The sequence below is a fragment of the Phocoena phocoena genome, chromosome 19 (assembly GCF_963924675.1).
Source record: "Phocoena phocoena chromosome 19, mPhoPho1.1, whole genome shotgun sequence".
Lineage (NCBI taxonomy): Eukaryota > Metazoa > Chordata > Mammalia > Artiodactyla > Phocoenidae > Phocoena > Phocoena phocoena.
Genome location: NC_089237.1, coordinates 49,385,367 through 49,410,140, shown reverse-complemented (window position 1 = coordinate 49,410,140; position 24,774 = coordinate 49,385,367).

Genomic DNA, 24,774 nt, shown 5'->3' with positions numbered 1-24,774 from the left:
GGCTTCGTAGAAGGAATTTGGGAGTGTTCCTCCCTCTGCTATATTTTGGAAGAGTTTGAGAAGGATAGGTGTTAGCTCTTCTCTAAACGTTTGATAGAATTCACCTGTGAAGCCATCTGGTCCTGGGCTTTTGTTTGTTGGAAGGTTTTTAATCACAGTTTCAATTTCAGTGCTTGTGATTGGTCTGTTCATATTTTCTATTTCTTCCTGATTCAGTCTTGGCAGGTTGTGCATTTCTAAGAATTTGTCCATTTCTTCCAGATTGTCCATTTTATTGGCATAGAGTTGCTTGTAGTAATCTCTCATGATTTTTTTTATTTCTGCAGTGTCAGTTGTTACTTCTCCTTTTTCATTTCTAATTCTATTGATTTGAGTCTTGTCCCTTTTTTTCTTGATGAGTCTGGCTAGTGGTTTATCTATTTTGTTTATCTTCTCAAAGAACCAGCTTTTAGTTTTATTGATCTTTGCTATTGTTTCCTTCATTTCTTTTTCATTTATTTCTGATCTGATTTTTATGATTTCTTTCCTTCTGCTAGCTTTGGGGTTTTTTTGTTCTTCTTTCTCTAATTGCTTGAGGTGCAAGGTTAGGTTGTTTATTCGAGATGTTTCCTGCTTCTTAAGGTGGGCTTGTATTGCTATAAACTTCCCCCTTAGAACTGCTTTTGCTGCATCCCATAGGTTTTGGGTCGTTGTGTCTCCATTGTCATTTGTTTCTAGGTATTTTTTTATTTCCTCTTTGATTTCTTCAGTGATCACTTCATTATTAAATAGTGTATTGTTTAGCCTCCATGTGTTTGTATTTTTTAAAGATCTTTTCCTGTAATTGATATCTAGTCTCATGGCGTTGTGGTCGGAAAAGATACTTGATACAATTTCAGTTTTCTTAAATTTACCAAGGCTTGATTTGTGACCCAAGATATGATCTATCCTGGAGAATGTTCCATGAGCACTTGAGAAAAATGTGTATTCTGTTGTTTTTGGATGGAGTGTCCTATAAATATCAATTAAGTCCATCTTGTTTAATGTATCATTTAAAGCTTGTGTTTCCTTATTTATTTTCATTTTGGATGATCTGTCCATGGGTGAAAGTGGGGTGTTAAAGTCCCCTACTATGAATGTGTTACTGTTGATCTCCCCTTTTATGGTTGTTAGTATTTGCCTTATGTATTGAGGTGCTCCTATGTTGGGTGCATAAATATTTACAATTGTTATATCTTCTTCTTGGATCGATCCCTTGATCATTACGTAGTGTCCTTCTTTGTCCCTTTTAATAGTCCTTATTTTAAAGTCTATTTTGTCTGATATGAGAATTGCTACTCCAGCTTTCTTTTGGTTTCCATTTGCATGGAATATCTTTTTCCATCCCCTTACTTTCAGTCTGTATGTGTCTCTAGTTCTGAAGTGGGTCTCTTGTAGACAGCATATATAAGGGTCTTGTTTTTGTATCCATTCAGCCAATCTGTGTCTTTTGGTGGGAGCATTTAGTCCATTTACATTTAAGGTAATTATCGATATGTATGTTCCTATTTCCATTTTATATATTGTTTTGGGTTCGCTACTATAGGTCATTTCCTTCTCTTGTGTTTCGTGTCTAGAGAAGTTCCTTTAGCATTTGTTGTAAAGCTGGTTTGGTGGTGCTGAACTCTCTCAGCTTTTGCTTGTCTGTAAAGGTTTTAATTTCTCCATCAAATGTGAATGAGATCCTTGCTGGGTAGAGTAGTCTTGGTTGCAGGCTATTCTCCTTCATCACTTTCAGTATGTCCTGCCACTCCCTTCTGGCTTGTAGGGTTTCTGCTGAGAGATCAGCTGTTAACCTTATGGGGATTCCCTTGTGTGTTATTTGTTGTTTTTCCCTTGCTGCTTTTAATATGCTTTCTTTGTATTTAATTTTTGACAGTTTGATTAATATGTGTCTTGGCGTGTTTCTCCTTGTATTTATCCTGTATGGGACCCTCTGTGCTTCCTGGACTTGATTAACTATTTCCTTTCCCATATTAGGGAAGTTTTCAACTATAATCTCTTCAAATATTTTCTCAGTCCCTTTCTTTCTTTCTTCTTCTTCTGGAACCCCTATAATTCAAATGTTGGTGCGTTTCATGTTGTCCCCGAGGTCTCTGAGACTGTCCTCAGTTCTTTTCATTCTTTTTTCTTTATTCTGCTCTGCAGTAGTTATTTCCACTACTTTATCTTCCAGGTCACTTATCCGTTCTTCTGCCTCAGTTATTCTGCTATTGATCCTATCTAGAGTGATTTTAATTTCATTTATTGCATTGTTCATCGTTGCTTGTTTCATCTTTAGTTCTTGTAGGTCCTTGTTAACTGTTTCTTGCATTTTGTCCATTCTACTTCCAAGATTTCGGATCATCCTTACTATCATTATTCTGAATTCTTTTTCAGGTAGATTGCCTATTTCCTCTTCATTTGTTAGGTCTGGTGGGTTTTTATCTTGCTCCTTCATCTGCTGTGTGTTTTTCTGTCTTCTCATTTTGCTTATCTTACTGTGTTTGGGGTCTCCTTTTTGCAGGCTGCACTTTCGTAGTTCCCGTTGTTTTTGATGTCTGTCTCCAGTGGCTAAGGTTGTTTCAGTGGGTTGTGTAGGCTTCCTGGTGGAGGGGACTAGTGCCTGTGTTGTGCTGGATGAGGCTGGATCTTGTCTCTCTAGTGGGCAGGTTCACGTCTGGTGGTGTGTTTTGGGGTGTCTGTGGCCTTATTATGATTTTAGGCAGCCTCTCTGCTAATGGGTGGGGTTGTGTTCCTGTTTTGCTAGTTGTTTGGCATAGGTTGTCCAGCACTGTGGCTTGCTGGTCGTTGAGTGAAGCTGGGTGCTGGTGTTAAGATGGAGGTCTCTGGGATATTTCCACCGTTTAATATTATGTGGAGCTGGGAGGTCTCTTGTTGACCAGTGTCCTGAAGTTGGCTCTCCTACCTCAGAGGCAGAGCCCTGACTCCTGGCTGGAGCACCAAGAGCCTTTCATCCACACAGCTCAGAATAAAAGGGAGAAAAAGTAGGGAGAATTAGTAGAAGTATGAGTAAAGAAAGAAGGAAAGGAGGAAAGGAAGGAAGGAAGAAAGAAGCAAAGAAGGAAAGAAAGGAGGGAGGGAGGGAGGGAGGGAGGAAGGAAGGAAGGAGGGAAAGAAGGAAAAAAGACAGAAAGAAAGATGATACAGTAAAAATAAAATAAAGTATAATATAGTTATTGAATTAAAAAATATTTAGAAAAAAAAAAAAAAGGGACGGATAGAACCTTAGGACAAATGTTGGAAGCAAAGCTATACAGAGAAAATCTTACACAGAAGCATACACATACACCTTCACAAAAAGAGGTAAAGGGGGAAACATCATAAATCCTGCTCCCTGAGACCACCTCCTCAATTTGGGGTGATTCGTTGTCTAAAGGAGGGAAGGAAGGAAGGAAAGAAAGAAAGAACGAAGGTAAAGTATAATAAAGTTATTACAATTAAACTTAATTATTAAGAAAAAGAATTTTTTAAAAAAAGTCATGGACGGATAGAGCCCTAGGACAAATGGTGGAAGCAAGAGTATACAGACAGGATCTCACACAGAAGCATACACGTACACATTCACAAAAAGAGGAAAAGGGAAAAAAATCATAGATCTCGCTCCTAAATTCCACCTCTTCAATTTGGGATCATTCCTTGTCTATTCAGGTATTCCACAGATGCAGGGTATATCAAGTTGATTGTGGAGCTTTAATCCGCTGCTTCTGTGGCTGCTGGGAGAGATTTCCCTTTCTCTTCTTTGTTCTCACAGCTCACAGGAGCTCAGCTTTGGATTTGGCCCTGCCTCTGCGTGTAGGTCGCTGGAGGGCGTCTGTTTTTTCGCTCAGACAGGACGGGGTTAAAGGAGCCGCTGATTCGGGGCCTCCGGCTCACTCAGGCCGGGGGTTGGGGGATGGGGGTAGGAGGGGCACTACGTGCGGGGCGGGCCTGCAGCTGCAGAGGCAGCGTGACGTTGCGGCAGAGGCCGGCGTGATGTTGCACCAGCCTGAGACCCGCCGTGCGTACTCCCGGGGAAGTTGTCCCTGGATCCCGGGAACCTGGCAGTGGCGGGCTGCACAGGCTCCGCGGAAGAGGGGTGTGGAGAGTGACCTGTGCTCGCACACAGGCCCCTTGGTGGCGGCAGCAGCAGCCTTAGCGTCTCCCGCCCGTCTCTGGGGTCCGCGGTTTTAGCCGCGGCTCGCGCCCGTCTCTGGGGTTTGCGCTTTCAGCCGCGGCTCGCGCCCGTCTCGGGGGCTCGCGCCCTCAGCCGCGGCTTGCGCCCGTCTCTGGGGTTCGCGCTTTTAGCCGCGGCTCGCGCCCGTCTCTGGAGTTCCTTTAAGCAGCGCTCTTAAACCCCTCTCCTCGCGCACCAGGAAACAAAGAGGGAAGAAAAAGTCTCTTGCCTCTTCGGCCGGTGCAGGCTTTTCCCCGAACTCCCTCCCGGCTAGTCGTGGTGCACTAACCCCTTCAGGCTATGTTCAAGCCGCCAACCCCAGTCCTCTCCCTGAGCTCCGTCCAAAACCAAAACCCGAGCCTCAGCTCGCAGCCCCGCCCGCCCCGGCGGGTGAGCAGACAAGCCACTCGGGCTGGTGAGTGCCGGTCGGCACCGATCGTCTGTGCAGGAATCTCCCCGCTTTGCCCTCCGCACCCGTCGCTGTGCACTACTCCGCGGTCCCGAAACTCCCCCCTCTGCCTCCCGCAGTCTCCGCCCGCGGAGGGGCTTCCTAGTGTGTGGAAACTTTTCCTCCTTCACAGCTCCCTCCCACTGGTGCAGGTGCCGTCCTTATTCTTTTGTCTCTGTTTTTTCTTTTGCCCTACCCAGTTACGTGGGGAGTTTCTTGCCTTTTGGGAGGTCTGAGGTCTTCTGCCAGCCTTCAGTAGGAGTTCTGTAGGAGTTGTTCCACGTGTGGATGTATTTCTGGTGTATCCGTGGGGAGGAAGGCGATCTCCGCGTCTTACTCTTCCGCCATCTTCCCCAGGCCTAAGAATCTCTTAATTGGTTAGTTTAATATGCTCATAATTACTGTAATTGATGATACATTTATTTCTGCTGTCTTATTTTGTTTTCTAATTTCTCAGCCTCTTCTTTTTTCTTTATTTTCATTTCCCAGTTTCCATTGGCTCGGCCAAGTTTTTTGTTGTTATGGTAGACATTTCTCCTCTGCTGGATTGGAGGTCATATATTCTATCTTTAGCTTCTGTATCTTTTTTTTTTTTTTTGCTGTATACGGGCCTCTCACTGTTGTGGCCTCTCCCGTTGCGGAGCACAGGCTCCGGACGCGCAGGCTCCACGGCCATGGCTCACGGGCCCAGCCGCTCCGCGGCATGTGGGATCTTCCCAGCCCGGGGCACGAACCCGTGTCCCCTACATCGGCAGGCAGACTCTCAACCACTGCGCCACCAGGGAAGCCCCTAGCTTCTGTATCTTTAAATTATTAGATTTCAGCAACTCCTACCATTAATCCGTAAATACATCTCTCTGCTCGACTGAGACAAAACCTTAGCACCTTTATTCCCTCTAGCTGTCCACTCTCTCTCTCCCCACCTAGACGATATCACTTAGAATTTTCATTTCAAATTGTCAGCCCTGCTCCACCTCTGTGTCAGCCCTCCTGAAAGTAGAGACGTAACCACAGCAAAAGGCAGGAAGAAATTGACCAAGTTCCCACTACCCAGCTGAATGAAGGTTTGAAAGAGAAATGAGGTTGAGTTTCAGGAAAATTAAGTTTCTTTTGTTTGCACAGCCAAGTTTGCGAACTGAGCATATGCACTAGTGATTGGGTTGGTTCATTCCAAGACTAGGGGTCTGGAGATGAAACAGTCTCAGTTACCCCCAGGTAGGCTCCCCTGGTGTCCGCCTCTTCAACAATTTCACAGGACATCAACAATAGACAAGGAGACTGTGTGACTTCAAGACAAAACCAAAACTCCTTAAAATCATGTCGGAACACAGACAACACATGAACCTTAACCAAACCGCGAAAATCACCAAATATCCCCCGATCCCAGCTAACGTGTGTGACTGCTGTTCCTCCCTCTTCCTCTCACCTTAGAGAAAAGAATTATCAAGATACCAAACAAACCCAGAATTATCTTCACTTCCTGACAGCATCCAACCCAGAACAAAGCTCTACGTCCTTGAACCCTGTCCAAATCCTCTAATTCCTTTCTAACACCCTCTAACTGGGATGCCTCATGGTTCCGGGTAGTGAGGACTCCCCCTGGCACCTGAGACATGTGGCCTAGTACAAGTATGATCTTCTTATAAAAATGCCTGAGTCCCCTGATTAGGTCTAGACTCAAATACAGACTAAACATATATAACTGAGACCCTGGAAGTGGGGGTCTTCCAGGGTGAGACCCAACGTGTGAGGTGCCCTGACCCCAGTTTTGCAGATGAGACCCCCAGAGACGTTAAGCAACCTAACCAAGGCTGCACAGCTGCTGAGTGGCAGGTCTGGGGCTCAAGGCAACCCCAGAGCAGTCTGACCCCAAGTCTACCCTGTGAACCCTGTCCTCACATCATTATGTGCAAACCTGGTCTGGAGAGACATCCCTGGAGCCAGGGGGCTGGCTTGGGCCTCTACTGCTCTCATCTGTGACCTCTCTGAGGGCAAGGATGATGACACTCCTCTTACCCCCCAAACCCCCAGCACAGAGCAGCACAGGGCTCCAGGAAGTCATCCTGATGATGCCAAGTCGATCCCCAAAGGCCTCTGCTAATTCCCTCCTCCTGCGTAGGCCCACTCCAGACAGATCCAAGGCATCTGTTCTCCCAGGTGATGCTCTGCCTCCCTCCCAGCTTTAGGGAATTCACAGAAAGTGTATCCACGTGGAAAGAGGGAAGCTTTAGCTTCCTTCACTGCAGCCTGAGAGCCAGCCAGCTTCAGGGTCCTGCCACCCCAGAAAGTCCCCAGTTTCCTTTGGCCGAGTCCTTTTGACATTTTCAATGGTAACATAAACTTGATTTACAGAAGCCATGAAGGAACCAGGGCGATGTGATTTCCAAAAGGCACCGTGCTGTTGGATACGATAAAAGACTGAATGAGTCAGTAAATGTAGCAGTTTAGTAACTCTTCAAAAAAATCAATACCCATGCAGTCTGTGGAGGAGGAGAAGGCTGTAATGATGGCCTGGAGGAGGGAGGATTCATGCCTGAACTCACGAATCCACGGCCCCCCCTACCTCCCTCACGGACACACACAGACACACGACTCACGCTTCCCACTCCTGCACAGATACTCACAGACACACCAATATAAGTTGTGTGCACAGATAAGCACGCAACATATATGCACACGTCCAGGCACGTCCACTAACAGGAATAATAATAGGTACCATTTACTGACTAGTAAAAATGAGCCAGGCACTGGCATAAGTGCTTTGCATATCCTTATTTCATTACCATCCTGTACAACTCTATGAGGTAAGCAGATGACTATTCCCATTTTACAGATGAAGAAACTGAGGCACAGAGATCTTAAGTAACTTGCCCACAGTCATTCCAGCTAGGAAGCTGGGAAGCCAGAATTAGAACCCAGACTGACTTCAGAAGTCTTATTCTTTTTTTTGGCCACTTTTCATGCTGCTGCTGCTTTTTTTTTTTTTTTGGCCATGCCACACGGCATGTGGGATCTTAGTTCCCCGACCAGGGATCGAACCCACGCCCCCCCCCCCGCCCCGCTGTGGAAGTGAGGAGTCCCAACCACTGGACCGCCAGGGAAGTCCCTACTTTTTTTTTCATTCATTTTTTAGCAGATATAATTGAGTTCTAGTAAACGTCACAGTTAAAAGTGCACAGACAGTTTGATGCATTTCAATACCTGTATACACCCATAGAATCATCACACAATCAAGATCACACATGAGCACATCCATCACCCCCGGAAGTTTCCCTGGGCCACCTTGCAGTGTCTCCCTTCTGGCTCTCCCTGCCCTGCATCCCCTGGCATCCACCGTTCTGCTTTCTGTCACGACTGGTTAGTCTGCATTGTCTAGAACTGTATATAAATGGGCTCAGGTAGTATGCTCTCTCTTTTGCCTACAGAAACAATGTTCAAAACGACCACAATAGGGGTCTTCCCACAAAGACGAGACAGACACGCGTGGGCACACTCATGCTTGCACACACAATGTCCCAATCCTCACAAACACCTCCACACCCATGCCCCCCACAGGCCGCCCCTCCACCCACGCACAAGGACAACCTCGCTCTCACCCAGCTTTCACTGCATCTGTCCATCCATGCCGCTCCTCTGGGATAACTGCACCTCATTAAGTAGCCAAGTGAACTCCTCACAGGTTTCTAGCAAAGCAATGTAGTTTCTTTCTCCTGTCAAAGCCCACATGACAGGTGTCTATCCTCTAAAGCTTTGCTCATTTACCCGGTGTCCACCACTCTGCCGGGTACTGCAGATTCCACCGTGACCACGCAGTCACAAGCCCTACCTCAGGGAAGCTGACCCGCCTCCCAAGCCAGTGTGGCCATTGCCCTGCCGTGGGGCTGGCCAGAGAAGGGACCCCCACCTCCGCCAGGCACTGCCAGGCTGGGGGCAGAGTCAAACTCGAAGGGGGAAGAATCGGAGCGTAAGCGAGAAGACAGGAGGCGAGGGTGGGGTGGGAGAGGAAGAGGTTGGGGCCACAGACCAAGCTCAGGTGGGCTTGGCTGCCGGGTAGAGGAGGGAGTCATCCTTCCAGAGTGGGCACTGAAAGATGGTCACAAAAAGCTGGGTGGAGGCCTTCCCTGGTGGCGCAGTGGTTGAGAGTCCGCCTGCTGATGCAGGGGACATGGGTTCGTGCCCCGGTCCAGGAGGATCCCACATGCTGTGGAGCGGCTAGGCCCATGAGCCATGGCCGCTGAGCCTGCGTGTCTGGAGCCTGTGCTACACAACGGGAGAGGCCACAGCAGCGAGAGGCCCGCGTACCGCAAGGAAAAAAAAAAAATGCTGGGTGGAGCCAGTGGGGTGAGGAAGGACTGGACAGAACTGCATTTCAGGAGCCTGGTCCAGGTGTCCCGTGGCCACACTGGGCTAGAGCTCATGGCTGACCAGCAGCCTTTAAGGGACAGGACAGGGGACCCATCACCCAAGCCCACAATCCACCTTGCACTTCAAGTCTGATTCACCTCGGCTCTCAGTCTGGATGGATGCACACTGGAATCACTCTGGGAGTTTGAAAAACACTGAGCCCATCCCACTGCTGGGCATGTACCCTGAGAAAACCATCATTCAAACAGAGTCATGTACCACAATGTTCACTGCAGCTTTATTTACAATAGCCAGGACATGGAAGCAACCTAAGTGTCCATCATCGGATGAATGGATAAAGAAGATGTGGCACATATATACAATGGAATATTACTCAGCCATAAAAAGAAACGAAATTGAGTTATTTGTAGTGAGGTGGATGGACCTAGAGTCTGTCATACAGAGTGAAGTAAGTCAGAAAGAGAAAGACAAATACCGTATGCTAACCAATATATATGGAATCTAAGGGAAAAAAAGATGTCATGAAGAACCTAGGGGTAAGATGGGAATAAAGACACAGACCTATTAGAGAATGGACTTGAGGATATGGGGAGGGGGAGGGGTGAGCTGTGACAGGGTGAGAGAGTGGCATGGACATATATACACTACCTAACGTAAAATAGATAGCTAGTGGGAAGCAGCCGCATAGCACAGGGAGATCAGCTCGGTGCTTTGTGACCACCTAGAGGGGTGGGATAGGGAGGGTGGGAGGGAGGGAGACACAAGAGGGAAGAGATATGGGAACATATGTATATGTATAACTGATTCACTTTGTTACAAAGCAGAAACTAACACACCATTGTAAAGCAATTATACTCCAATAAAGATGTAAAAAAAAGAGTCACGTACCACAATGTTCACTGCAGCTCTATTTACAATCACCAGGACATGGAAGCAGCCTAAGTGTCCATCAACCGATGAATGGATAAAGAAGATGGGGCACATATACACAATGGAATATTACTCAGCCATAAAAGGAAACGAAACTGAGTCATTTGTAGTGAGGTGGACGGACCTAGAGACTGTCATACAAAGTGAAGTAAGTCAGAAAGAGAAAAACAAATACCGTACCCTAACACATATATATGGAATCTAAAGAAAAAAAAAAGGTTCTGAAGAACCTAGAGGCAGGACAGGAATAAAGATGCAGATGTAGAGAATGGACTTGAGGACTCGAGGAGGGGGAAGGGTAAGCTGGGACGAAGTGAGAGAGTGGCATGGACACATATACACTACCAAATGTAAAGTAGATAGCTAGTGGGAAGCAGCCACATAGCATAGGGAGATCAGCTCGGTGCTTTGTGACCACCTAGAGGGGTGGGATAGGGAGGGTGGGAGGGAGATGCAAGAGGGAGGAGATATGGGGATATATGTATATGTATAGCTGATTCACTTTGCCAAAAAGCAGAAACTAACACACCATTGTAAAGCAATTATACTCCAATAAAGATAAAAACACAAAAGAACACTGAGCCCTGCGGTTTCACTCCCAGAGAGTCTGATTTGTTTTGTTTTGTTTTGTTTGGGGAGGGCGGGAGTGGCCTGGGCATGAGAATTTTTAGAAGCTCCTCAAGTGATTATCTCATATTCAGTAATTCATCATGCACTTCCAACCCTAGGATAGATATATCTCCGCAAAGGACCCCAGGATACAGGAAAGCCAGAAATGCAGCTGGAGTTTCCTGGAACTGGAGTTCCCTGTACTCCAGTTTTATCTCCCTACACACGCCCTAACAGGACCGAAGTTTTCATAGGAAATAAATTTCATTGTCATGTTATTAACTGAAATTAAGTTATAAGTAACTGCTGAGTGATAACGACTTCCTTATCAATATCGGATATTTATAATCTTTCAGGTTTTACTGGTAATTCAGTATCAACATAATTAGACATCAAGTAGACACATTAAATATTATTTACTTTGCTGTTGTTTCTTAAATCTGCAATAAGATGGTGTTATAGAGTCTCCATCCCTTCCTTCTATCGTGATGGCTATGGCTTACGTGGGACAACACATCTTATATGTTACAAGTATTGGATGGGGTGAAATCTGAAGTATGAATTGCCATTGAAAATAGAGAAAGTTGAGTTTATTTCTGCTTCACCCTCTAGTAGCAGAAGCAGAAGTCTGGTCTAATACATCATCTCGGCTAAGCTGAGCTATTGAGGAGAGACTGCTGCAAAATCTTTTTCACTTTAATTACGTTTCACTTTTAATTAATTGAATTACTTTATAATTACCTTGATGCCAACCCATAGGAACCAGATTATTTGAACCACGTTGAACCTCTACTGCCTTGCCACTGTTCTGATGTACGGAAATCGCCATGGGGCTAGAGGCACTCATGAGTCCCACGTGGAGGAAGAGTCATTGATTCTGGCTGTCAAGTTTTAATTAACGTGTCTTTGTGAAGGCAGGGCCCCAGCGAGTTTAGAAGAGAGTTTATCCCGAGAATAAAAGACGTAGGCAGCAGAGTGCCCGTGATGAATGAGATGGAATCGTTCCATTGAAAACAAATCAATTGGTGATATTTTGGAAATTGTTAAAAATGTTAAAATGGGTTATATCGCCCTAAGACCACATAATATCAGTGGGGTTGGCTCCACATCAGGTGCTGGCCCTGGGGAAAAGGTCGTGTCTTGCTCCAGTGAAGTGAGGGGCAAGGAGGGGTTCTGGTTAAGAGCATGGCTTCCAACTTTGAGACCTTGGGCCAGCTGCTTAAACTCTCTAAGCCTCAGTTTGTGCATCTATAAAATGGGGATAATGATGTACTTACCTTACTGGGCTGCGGCAAGGGTTACATGGCATCGTCCTTTAAAGCCCATAGCCCTGTGTGCCTGGCAAGAGTTCCATGAACGATACTTATTGCTATTATTCATTCTGCTTCTGTTTCATCATGCTCTGGATCCCATGTAACATCTTCTACCTTCGATTCCACTTCGATATTACTGCTGCCCCCATTTCTTGTTGTGGTTGGTTGTTGTTAGGGGTGAGGCACTTTCTTGGTGCCTTTTTGCCCACCACTTAATTTTTGACCTTTCTTAATCACTTTATTTTAGGTGAGATTCTTTTTTTTTTTTTTTTACATCTTTATTGGAGTATAATTGCTTTACAATGGTGTGTTAGTTTCTGCTTTATAACAAAGTGAATCAGCTATACATATACATATGTCCCCATATCTCTTCCCTCTTGCGTCTCCCTCCCTCCCACCCTCCCTATCCCACCCCTCTAGGTGATCACAAAGCACCAAGCTGATCTCCCTGTGCTATGCGGCTGCTTCCCACTAGCCAGCTATTTTACGTTAGGTAGTGTATATATGTCCATGCCACTCTCTCACTTTGTCACAGCTTACCCTTCCCCTCCCCATATCCTCAAGATCTAGAATCTGTCATACAGAGTGAAGTAAGTCAGAAAGAGAAAGACAAATACCATATGCTAACACATATATGTGGAATCTAAGAAAAAAAAATGTCATGAAGAACCTAGGGGTAAGACGGGAATAAAGACACAGACTTACTAGAGAATGGACTTGAGATTCTTTCTTTTAATTGAAGTATAGTTGGTTTACAATGTTGTGTTCGTTTCTTGTGTACAGCAAAGTGATATATATACATATATATGTGTATGTATATATTCTTTTTCAGATTCTTTTCCATTATCGATTATTACAAGATATTGAATATAGTTCCCTATACTATACAGTAGGACCTGGCTGTTTATCTATTTCGTATATAGTAGTGTGTATCTGTTAAGCCCAAGTTCCTAATTTACCCCTTCCCCCACCCTTTCCCCTTTGGTAACCATCAATTTGTTTTCTATGCCTGTGAGTCTATCTCTGTTGTGTAAATAAGCTCATTTGTATCGTTTTTTAGATTCCTCGTGTAAGTGATGACATATTCGTCCTTCTCGTCTGACTGCACTTAGTATGACAATCTCTAAGTTCATCCATGTTGCCGCAAACGGCATTATTTCATTTTTTATGGCCGAGTAATATTCCATTATATATATGTGTGTGTGTGTGTGTGTGTGTGTGTGTGTGTGTGTGTGTGTGTATATAAATGTATATGTACCACATCTTCTTTACACATCTGTCGATGGGCACTTAGGTGGCTTCCATGTCTTGGCTATTGTATTATACTGCTGCTATGAGCACTGGCGTGCACGTATCTTTTCAAATTAGAGTTTTCTCCAGATATACGTCCAGGAGTGGGAATACTGGATCATATGGTAACTCTATTTTCAGTTTTTTAAAGAACCTCCTTTCTGTTCTCCATAGTGGCTGCACCAATTTACATTCCTTAGGTGAGATTCTTTAAGCCATATAAAGCCAAGCTTGGTTTCTGAACCTTTGAATCAGGGAACTCAGCCAATCCACTCTCATGGAAACAATGACACTTGTCTCATTTCTTCCCTCTTACATTATGGTTACTGTTTACCTTGCTATTTTCTTTTTCCTTTTCCTTAATTTATCTGGCTTTGTCAGGTAAATACTTATTCTTATCTCCCCCCTCCATTATTTTGACAATTCTCTCTTGATTTTCATTCTATTAATGATGACTCTTAATCCCCACATGCACAAAACACTCTGTATTCTTCTGTTGCTATATTAAGAGATCAATGATTACTCCACCCCATCCCAGTGCACCCAAGCTCTCTTTGCCAGTTACAAATTTCCCCCTCTTTCTCTCTCCGATTTCTCTTTGTATCAACGCTCTGTGTTTTGAGATACTTCTACACTTGATCTTGTAAGCCATTATGATTATAATTCTCAAAAGAGCCAATTCTTCTAATGTATATAGTTTGAAGTTCAAGAACTACTTTTTTTAAGTTTCAGAAAATCTTTACTTTTTTCCTGTTGGCTCACCTTAGAAGTTCTTATTCCTTTTTTTTTTTTTTTGTCTCCTGGCTCTTGCCCAGATCTATCTCAGGAAGAGACACCTGTCCCAGGTCTTCCCCTGAAACTGCCTCCCTCTGGTTTCTGTTCCACCGTCGCTGCGGTGACCTTCTTTGCTCACAGCTCTGTAGCCAGGTCCGGCCGTCATAGCCTGACTGGAGTGAAGGGCATAGGCGACTGAACTGGCAGACCTCTGCTGAGACACGAGAGGATGCCTCTCTGCTCCCAGGAGAAGTGTGTGCCAGGGGAAGCTCCCTCCCAAACTCAACACCTGCAAGCAACTCAGACTCAAATGGCAAAAAAGGTCAAAACCGCTGGAGCAAAACTCAATTCTAAAAAATAGTTTGCAAATTGGTCATTGGCCAAATTGATCATGTAAGTTGGTCCTTGGTAAATTGGTTGGCTTCCCCACAAAAGCACTGGCAGTGGGAACGCGATATGCTCCCCAATATGCCACATTTGGCATATTGACTATTTTGAATTATAGTTACTTAAGAAACAGCAGGTGCAGGAAGGACACTCTGACCTTCCTTTATCCCCCTGGAAGTGGGAAATAAATCTCCTGTGTGCAAGGTAACTTCCCTGTACGAGGAGGTAGAGAGACATCCTAATCACCAGAGATGGAGAATTCATGCCTAAGAAGGCTACTAAACAAACCTTGTTACTTCTTCACTAATTAGCTACCCCAAGCCCAAACCCCTTTGTTTTGTCAATTCTTCACAGATGTATTGTTTCTCTGTCTACAAGGCATAAAAGCTGTCTGCTTTGGTCACCTCTTTGAGTCTCATATCTTTGGGGGTCCCATACATATGAAACGAAATTTGTTTTTTCTCCTGTTAATCTGTCTTAGGTCAATTTCATTATTAGACCAGCCAAAAAAGCAAGAAGGGAAGAAGGGAAAAGTTTTCCTCCCCGACAAATCACTCTGCTTCCATTTAGACAAGGTGAATTGTACTTGGATACTCAAAGGCATGAGTGCAAATGTGTCGTGATGCTTACAGCTGTGTCGGTCACCTCTCAGGTCTGTCGGAGCCAACCCATAACACCAGTGCCAGAAATTGCTAATGAGAAATACGGTTGCCTGAATATCAAGTGTATTCACCAGAACTGGGGCAGCAGCCTTGCCCCCATTGGGCAGGCGATGGGGATGAGCCAGCAGATGGGCCATGTCCCCAGGAGAAGGCCAGAGTGGGGAAAGAGCTGAAGACCTCATAGAACAGAAAACCGTGGACCTAGGCTTCGGGGGCTGGCGCGAGGGAAGGTGGGGATGGAAATCGGGACACTCAGCCTCAGCCTGGAGAAGATCAGATCAAAGAATATGTACTCTGTGGGCATATCAATGGGGTCATGTCCCAGGAAAAGCAGTTGATTTCTGTGTAGCCCCGGGGGCTGGGACTGAGCCAGCTGCAGAAGTTGAGGAAGGCAATGCCACCATCAGAGCCGGCCAGGGATGGACCAGTCTGGGAGGGAGGGAGTTCCCTATTGTGAAAGGCATGTCAGCCAGACCTGAGAGGTCATCAGATCTGTTCATAGGACGTCTCCCGATTCCCAGGGATAGACTGGGTAATTCCAGGGTTCTACCTCCCTGGAGTCTGTAATTCTCCAGGTGGCTCAGATGTAATGGAGGGAGGAGTCTGCTTCCTGCCACTGGATACTCAGATTCATGAAAACTCAGCACGTTGAGCTGGGAAGTAGGGGGGCCCTGGTGTTGAAAAAGTTGCAGCATCTTGATATTTGCTCCCAAGAATCTTGCATTCATCTTTAAGGAGTAAATTTTTCCCTTATTTTAGGAAAATCACCACGATGTGCTTTTTAGTTACACAAATACTCGCTGGTTGTTCTTGGGGAAAATCATGAAATCGCCAGTAAGCTGAATACAAATCTTTTTTACACGGGCCTCTCACTGTTGTGGCCTCTCCCATTGCGTGCGGAGCACAGGCTCCGGACGCGCAGGCTCAGCAGCCATGGCTCACGGGCCCAGCCGCTCCGCGGCACGTGGGATCCTCCCAGACTGGGGCACGAACCCTCATCCCCTGCATCGGCAGGCGGACTCTCAACCACTGCGCCACCAGGGAAGCCCTGAATACAAATCTTTTAACCTAAGAATTTAAGGGTTCTGTTTGGCAGCTGAGACTTCCTTGCCCCCTCCCCATTAGGGGGGCAGGGGCAGGAGGGGGAGGGGCAGAAGCTATAATAAATACTTTTTGCTTCCGTATGAACTCTGCTGCAAAGCGGTGCTCGTTCCTGGGGAAACGTGGATACTTTTCTGGGCAGTTCTTTGTGGGAGAGGAAGCCTGACTTCAGAGGGAGGATGCTGAGGTTACCTGCTTCATCTCTTGCTGGAGGAAAGACTGCACGGGACAGTAAGTGTCCTCGGAATGAAGTTATTTACGATGAATAAATCTGAGCTGCTCCCATGCCCTGTGGAGTGGGGCTTCCCTCGAAGTGAGTGGATATTCCACTGTCAGTCGTTCTGGGAAAGAGCTGGTCCCAGGGCAGCAAGTGGGGAAGAGGAAGGGAGACAGTAGATGGAGAGAGAAGCATCCCAGCCTCTTTCTGAGCTGAGCTGCTCTCGGTCCTGTGGAGAACACTGGAAGTGAAGCAGCCACTGGTCTGCAGGGTCCCCAGGGAGGGGTTGAGCCCCCGGCATCTGAGCGCAGCCCCCTCTACAGAAGTTATAAGTTCGTAATGTTCTTCCCTTCTATGAACCTAGAACCTTTAGGAATGTGTTATGTGAAGTTGAAGTTTCTTCTAGACCGGGCCGTAGAGAATTAAGTGAAGGGCTGCCCTGGGCTTGGGTTTGGGTTTGGAGTGGAGCACAGGTAGTAGCTGAGGGTGTCCCTGGTAGAAAACAGTGGTGCCCGTGGACACCAAAAGCTCCATGAGCCATCACAGGCAAGACAGTGGAGGGACAGCTGGGCACAGCAAGTAAGACATACAAGCAAGCATCACAGGGTCCCCCAGACACAGAGGGGTCCACAGGTAGGGGTTGGCAGTCAGTGGTAACTGTGAATCAAGGTGCGGCTTTGTGTTGTCACCAAGGACAGATGCAGTATGGGTACTTCACAGCAGCCATGCAAAGTTAGCTATCACAGCTAAAACTGAGACTGAGGAAATACAGAAGTAGCATATATGAATGATGAGGAAGGTGACAAGGACAAGAAGGGGAGATAAGGTGACCCAGGGACCTTGTGGGCACATAGAGGGCAGAGGAGGTGAGGTGTGGCTGCTGCCTCTTCCTTGCCCCCTCGGGCCCCCCATCATGGAACTCACACACAGGAGTCTGTGTCCTGCTCCAGACTCTGAGCTGTCCAAGGGCTGGAACGCTCTCTGGTTACTATGCTTGTCCCTCGCCATAGGAAAGGGACAGTCATGTACGAGGTACATCGTGAGAAAACCACAAGCAGGGCATGCATGGTGGGCAGGGGTGTCGGGAGGTGGCACGGGCTCCATCTAGGGGGTCCTACAATTCCAGGCTTAGGAGCTGGGCTTTATCCAGCAGGTGGCAGGGGCCACCAGAGCACGGATCAGGATTGAGGGCATGGTGGGAGGCAGCTGCGGAGCAGTGAGCTCTGCCCGTATCCATCACCCTGGTGGGCCATCTTGCAAAGAACTAGCGGGACAGTAGTGGCCCCAGAGCTGTCCCACCCGAAGTGTCCCCTGGACTGGGAGAGGAACCCATGGGAAAGGCAAGCCAATATAAATCAGAGCTAACCTGTGCTGATCACCGGCTCCCTAAATCAAGAATCTGGCAGATTTTCTGGGTGAGAATCAATCTTCCTGTCCCCACAGTCAATACCATAATCCTTTTTCCAGTGTGGTTTAGAGAATTTAACTGCCACGCTCATGATTTATTCGAAGATATCCTGCCAGTTTATGTGGATGAACGGGGAAGTCAACGTGCTTTTAGACAGGAGGTCAGAGCACTTACCGTGGGGCCAGGCCCTTTGCCCCGTGGTGGCTCTCTGGCAGACTGCCATCTTCCACACCTGCCCCACAAAGGAGCACCCTGTGGCTGGCCACCTGGACAAACAGGGACGAGGGACGTGGGAACTGAGGGCGAGCAGCCCAGGACAACAGAAGGATCATTCCCTAGCCAGGAGGGACAGAGCAGAGGTGGCCGAGACTGCCAGAAGCTGGCCATCCCCTCTGGCCTTCTATCTATGGAAGCCAAGTCGGGATTTCTCTTTTTTTAATAATTTTTATAATTTTTCATTACACAGCGAATACAAGAATACCTTTTTGTCATGCATGATTCAAACAATGCAGAAGTTTCTAGAACAAAGTGCAAAATCTCCCTTCAACACCCGATCCCCCCATCCCTACTTCCTCCCTCAGAGAAGCCACGGTCAAACCCTTAGTGACCACCATTCTCTATTCAGAAACACACGTACCTTTTTTTACATAAATAGTTCACATTGTATAGAATATGTTTATGGATGTATATTCCTTCCAGATTTTTAAACCTTTATTAAAAACTACTGCAATAAACTTCTTTATAACTCAACGCACTTTGATGCACACATGAGTTTTCTTTTAATGTAGACTCTAAATGAGACGTTCCTGGTTAGAGTTTTGACAGCTTCTACCAAACTGCCCTCCAAACGTACTTTGCCAGCAGGATATGGTGTCTCTCTCCTCACAGTGCTAGCAATACTTTCAGCTAATTTTTGTCAAATTAATGGACAAAACACCTTCATTGCAGATTTACTCATAACTGGTTCTTAATAACGTGGAGCTCAATGTCCAGTCTGTTCATTCCTTCGTTTGCTTTTCTCTTAGATTGTCCCTCTCTTTAGGGAACTTAGAGATTTTTATCTTTGTCTTTTGAACATATTGCAAATATTTCATTTCAGTCTGCTGCTTGTCTTTTAACTTTGTTGTGTCTTCTTTGTTCAGAGAGTTTACATTTTTTAAAGAATTCAGATCTGACTGTGTCTCATTTATGGTTCTGGGTGGAAGACTTGGAAGGCTTTCCTCCCCCAGGATTATATTTTAAATTTCTGCCCTGTATTTTCTTCTAATATTCTTCTATGTTCTGCACTCATTCCTTGCCTCTAGCATCTCTGCTCTGTCACTTTTCTCTGCTGACACTACACTCCCTCCCCAGGTGATCACATTCCTGTTACAGCTTCAGTCACCACCCTTGGGATCGTAATTCCCTCACATGTATCTGCAGCCCTTCCTCTGGCCTCTAGACTTGCATATCCACCCGCCTACCTCACATCACAAAAGTGCCACAAACTTGGCAAATCCAAAACCGCACTCATGATTTTTCTTCCCAGACCTTGCCTTCCTGTCTATCCTGCGGAATGGCCCAGAAACCTGGGCCTTGCTCTTTGCACTGCACTGTCCTTCCCCCTCCATATCCACATCCCGCCAAGAGTGTGGATGGGGTCTCATCAGTTGTACATCCTAAACTCTCTGCCCACTGCTCTCTTTCTCCACCCTCATCTCCCCTGCCTAGGCTGCCTACATCTCCTGCCAGGGCTTCTGCATTAGCTTGCTAACTCATCTCTACAGCTCCACTCTTACTTGCTGTAATCCCTTCTCCACACAGCAGTCAGACAGACCCCTTCAAGACACAAATGTGACCATGTCACCCTCTTCTTCTCAAAATCATTAGGATGAAGAAAATCCTCCTTTGGACAACAAGGCTTCAAGGATCTAGCCCCTGCCTATTTGTCTGGTCTCAAGCCTGCTCTCTGTGCACCAACCATGCAGTCCTTTTCTGTTTCTCCAACCACAGGGCCTTTGCACATGCTGTTGCCTCTACTTGGTATGCTCTCTCCTCTTCCACACCCAACCTGTTCCCCAATTATATTCTATTTCCCTTTTCTCTTCTCAGTTCAAATGTCACTTCCGCGACCCCACAGACCCCCATGTTACATTTTCTCATAGCATCATGGACCTTTTCCTCATAACACTCACCCTAGTTTGTGTAGCTTATGTTTACGTATTTGATTATTCCATGTAAATCCGTCTCCCCCATAAGACAACCGGATCCATGGAGGCAGTGACCGGGTCTGTTTGGCTCAGCACAACGTGTGGCATTTGCTGAGTGCTCAGTGAACCTTTGTTGACAGAACAACTCACTCTGGCCTTCAGCGTCTGCCTGCTCCCTCGGCACCAATGGCAGGGCAAGGCCAGGGATGCCCCCTCTTCTGAGTTGCAGCAAGGAGAAGAGGCCTCATTTATCTTTGCCAAGAACCCAGTGAGTCTCTGGTGCCTGTCTCAGGGACACTTGGGAGAGAGTGAGAAAAGGGAGAAGGCTGGGAGGAGGCAAGATGATGGTTTCTTCAGGGAGAGGTTGGAGCAGAGCAACGAAGCTTTGGGATGCAGCTCGTCTCCTATCTCATGATGAAATCAGTGGAGGAAATTGTGAGTGCATAGCTGTCAGGGTGGATAGGGAAGGAAGAAAGCATCCGTGAGAGGTCCCGGCAGTGTGTGCTTAAGGATCAGGCAGAAGCCTCATGGCTCAGTTCAGCTGGACTGAGCTGAAATGTACACTTATTCCAGCCTCATGAGACGGCTACATGAACAGCTAAAATGCATCATGTTTTCAAGTTGGAATGAGTAGAATGAATTAATTAATAAGGAAAGGAAAGGAAGGAGAGAATAAATGCGTGTATGCATTCATTTTCACTTATTTAACAAACCTTTGTGGAGTTTCTACGTGGGGCCAGGCACTGTTCTAGAGCTGGGGCTACAGTTGGGGGCCAAGTCAGGCTGGCCCCTGCATGAAGGAGCTTATATTCTAACGGAGAGAGGGAGATAGTCAATAAACAAGTAAGCAAGGACATACATTATATAATGCCAGGTAGCAATAAGAGTTATGAAGATGAATAAATACTAGAAGCCAACATGGATTAAGAGCTTGTTACAAGCCCCATTCATGTATTAATACACTGAACTCTCCCAACAATACCATAAAGTAGGTATTATTATTATCTCTACTTAGTAATGAAGACACAGAAGCATGGAGAAGTTAAATAACTTGCCCAAGTTCTCACAGATGGTAAATTATTGTATTAGGGTATAAAATGAGCTGTTGTAACAAAGAGACATCAACATATAGTGGCCCAAATAAAACGGATGTCTATTTCTGTCATAACAGCCCAGAGGTAGGCGGGTAGTCCAGAGTCAGTGGAAAGTTCTGTTGCAAGTATCATTTAGGAACCCTGGATCTTCCTACTTCGTTTCTCTGCCATACCACAGGATGTAGTCCTCTCTGTAGGGTCAAAGCTAGCTCAGCTTCATGGCCACATTACAGTTTGTGAGATGCGAAAAGAGAATGCAAAAGACCAGGGCAAGTGGATACACCAGAGCTGCACACATCACTTCCACACACAGCTCATTAGCCCAAGCTTTGCCTTATGGGCTCACCTAGCTGCAAGGGAGTCAGGGAAATGTAGTCTTTACCCGAGTGGCCATGTGGCCAGATTAAATTTGAGAGAGAATTCAGTTTCTAAAAGAAATAAGGGGAAATGAATAACGGAATGAGGGAAGGGGAGGAATGAACATTTCCTTCCCAGTGGATATGCTGAAAGTGAAACCCAGGTACTCAAGCTTCAGAATAAGGGAAAAGGGAATGAACAAGATGGGCAGGGAAAGGCTCTCTAAGGAGGTAACATTTGCTCAGAGACTTGAAAGAAGTGAAGGTCTAAGTAAGCGTGTTCCAGGAGAGAGAATAGAAGGCACAAAGGCCCTTAAGCGTGTGCTAGGAATTACACGGAGGTCAGTGGGCCTGAGATTTACAAAGGAGAAAGAGTGTGGTCAGAGTTGAGGCCAGACAATGGAGGGTCATGTAGTCCATGCTATGGAGTCTGGGAGGCCATGGGAGGGTCTTTGAGAAAGAAAATGATGGAGTTGGATTTATTTTTTTTCAAAGTTCACACTCAAACAGAGCCAGGGAGGGCACAGTGCTTCCATCAGAATGGAAGCATGGGCATTTAAGAGGCTATAAACAAGAGATGACGGTGTTCAGGACTAACACAGTTGCCCTGGCACCACCCACAGAGGGTATCAATGGGGAACCCTGCTGACAATAAGTGGCAGGACAAGTGCTCTCTTTCCCCATTAGGCCAGGGACTCCGCTCTCCTGCCAACAGATATTGGGGCAGCCAGCAGCCCTGGCCAAGAAGTCCCCACCATAACAAGTGGGCTGGACCAGGAAGCCTCTTTCACCCTGTGGGCATGAGACTCCCCACTCCAAGCCAGAGCCACTGGGGTGGCCAAGGGGCACTGGCAAGAGGACCCCACCATAGCAAGCATCTGGCCCAGGAAGTTACTTTGTCCCCATGGGCCTAAAACTCCCTTCTCCACTGAGACACACTCAGCAGTCAGACCTTGGGAAAACCCTCTTGTCCCCTCAAGCAGCAATAGCAAAACCCAGTGGCAGCAAGAGTGACACCAGACAAACTGAGCAGACCAAAATAACACAACAAAAGCTCCTAACATTAAACTGCCCTTAGAACCACAGCCACAAAAGTAAGTCACAAAAGTAAACAGGGTGACTGCCTGCTAAATTAGAAAATTAACTATCACTCAATGTCTCCTAACAGATGAAATATCCAGTGTACAATCAAATATCACCTGTCACACCAAGAAATAAGAAAATCACAGTTCAAATGAGAAAAGACAATCAACTAATGCTAACAGTGAGACAAATGAGAAGGTGGGATTATCTGACAAGAGTTTTAAAGCAGCTTCAACAAACAATTACCAGTTCTCTTGAAACAAATGAGAAGATAGTCTAAGCAAAAAAAAAAAAAAAACTGAAAAACACAATAACAAATAAAAAATTCTCTGGATGGGCTCAACACTTGATATAGTCAGTGAACTTGAGGATGGATGATGAAAATTCACCCAACCTGAACAATAGAGAAATAAAAATATAGACTGACTGAAAAATAAACAGAACCTCAGGAATCTATGAGACAGTAACGTAAGAACACGGATATTGCATTTGTATTATCAGAGTCCCCGAAGGACAGAAGAGAAAGAGAAGGACTGAAAGATTATTTGAAGAAATAATGACTGAAAACTTTCCAAATCTGGCGAAAGGCACAAACTTTTAGGCTCAAGAAGTTGAGCAAAACCTAAACAGGAAAAACGTGAGGAAATCCACACCAAGACACATCATAATAAAAAATTTGAAAACTAAAAGCAAAGAAAAGTTCTTGAAAGCAGCCAGAGAGAAATGATGCATTACTTGGAGGGGAACACAAATTCAAAAGACAGGAGAATTCTCATCTGAAACCATGGAGGTCAGAGAAAGTGGCACAACATTTTTCAAGAACTGTAAGAAAAAAAAAAAAAACTGTCAACTGCAAATTCTATACGTGGCAAAAGTATTCTTCAGGAATGAAGGGAAATAAAGACATTCTCAGACAAAGGAAACCTAAAAGAATTATTTCTAGGAGACCTATCCTTAAAGATTGGCTAAATGAAGTTCTTTAAACACAAAGGAAATCATAAGTAAAAGAATTCACAATCATTGTGAAGGAAGAAAGAACAGAAAGAGAAGAAAAACAACAGGCTATTTTTCTCATAAATTCTGTAAGTCATACAATAATTGAAACAAAAACTACATCATCACATGATACCCAAGACAACACTGCTTAAAAATGCAGAAGGCAAAGGGACCTAAATGAAAGTGAGGTTTCTACTTTCCTAGAAGTGGTAAAATGTTGATTCCAGTAGACTGTGATAAGCCACATATGTATATCATAACACTCAGAGCAACCACCATGAAAACTATACAAAAAGATACACTCAAAAGCACAATAAATAAATCAAGATGGAGTCCTAAAAATGCTTAAGTAATGCACAAGGAAGCAAGAAAACAGAAACAGAGGAATAGGAACCACAGAAAACAAACAGAAAGCATATAATAAAATGGCAGACTTAAGCACTAACATATTAATAATTTCCTTAAATACAAATGGTCTAAATACACCTATCAATAGACAGAGTAGGTAAAAAAATTACTCAAGTCATGCTATTTATAAGAAACACTTCAAATTCAACAATATAGGTAGATTGAAAGTAAAATTATGGCAAAAGATAGGCCATGCAAATCAAGAAACAGGACTGGCTTTATTAATATTTGATAAAGCGGACCCCAGAGCAAAGAAAATTACTAGAGTCAAAGAGGGACTTTGCATGATGATAAAAGGATCAGTCCACCAGGAAGACGCAATGATCCTAACTATGTGTGCACCAAACAAAAGAACCTCAAAATACTTGAAGCAAAAACCGATAAAGCTGAAAGGAGAAATAGACAAATCCACAATTATAGTTGGGGACATCAACCTCTACCTCTAAGCAACTGATACGACTGCTGGACAGAAAATTAGTAAGAATATACAAGATCTGAATAACACAATCAACCAAGCAGATTTTATATATATATATATATATATATATATATATATATATATATATATATATATCCACACCCCACAACAGCAGAATACAACACACATTCTTTTTCAAGTCCCCATGCAATATTCACCAAGATAGACCATTCATCAAAATGGGCCATAAAACAAGCCTCGACAAATTTTAAAATATTGAAATCATATACAGTGTGTTCTCTGACCACAATGGATCAAAACAGATATACAACAGGAAAGATTCTAAACACATGGAAATTAAATAATTTAAATTTCTCAACAAGCTACCAGGCAAACAGTGAATCTCAAAAAATTATGATAAAAATAAATAGAACTAAATAAAAATACAACATATTAAAATTTGTGGGATGCAGCTAAAGCAGTACTGAGAGGAAATTTTATAGCACTAAATGCTTACATTAGAAATGAGGAGAAGCCTTAAATTAAAAATTT